The following is an 868-nucleotide window of genomic DNA, read 5'->3' as shown; positions in this document are numbered from 1 at the left end:
TGAGCTCTAAAGTCTTTGGTCCTTGGTTTTAAAGACTCATACTCCCAATTATGTTAAGTCTCTTGAAGTGTAACTCTCCTTCATTATTGGGACTTCCCTGGGTATGGGTAATCCACAGAAATGTATCAGAAAACATTCTGATCATCCTACATAATTTTTAAATCAACCCATTAAAAGAGTGACTTAAAATAATAAGAATGTTTATTGGATAGGAGACTTTGGAAGTATATATTTAAATCGGCAGAGATTTTCTTTTGAATCCAGGTTAGTAGACTGCCCATAACAATAATTTTTTCTCTGTAGATCCCTAAAAGGATTAATAGACATAAGTACTATGTGCTACTAATCATATTCATTACTTCTTATTTTGGCTCTAGTTTTATGTTTCTAAGTACAATAAAATCTTGTTTTTATAGATTGAGACCCATACTCAATCTGTTACAATCGATGAAACTATGAGAAAATATTTCTGCCGGCTCTCATAAGGAATTGACTTGGATTTAAAACTGCTAGGGTCATAATGGTAAATTCACACTGTGTGTGTAGTCACTGTCACTAATTCCCACAACAGATATCACTAATCGGCCTACGCAGACTTTCTTACTGAGCCTGATGCACTGCTTCAGAAGTCTTCTCAACTCTCATTGCAATATTTCAACTGAAGAACTAATTTATCTGTATTGACACGTAATTGACAGAGATGGAAACAGATTTGGGTTGTTATTCAATTCAGGGTCTAAGTAGACAGGTTTACAAAAAATTATGAACTGGGTAAGATTTCTCATGCCAGGAGAAGAAGAAAACATTTTGCTCAAATTAAATAATGATGGGAAGTGAGACGTCTATAGCAATACTTGTTATGCCATTA

Source organism: Galeopterus variegatus, unplaced genomic scaffold (assembly GCF_000696425.1).
Source record: "Galeopterus variegatus unplaced genomic scaffold, G_variegatus-3.0.2 Scaffold371, whole genome shotgun sequence".
Taxonomy (NCBI): Eukaryota; Metazoa; Chordata; class Mammalia; order Dermoptera; family Cynocephalidae; genus Galeopterus; species Galeopterus variegatus.
This window is presented reverse-complemented; position numbering follows the sequence as displayed.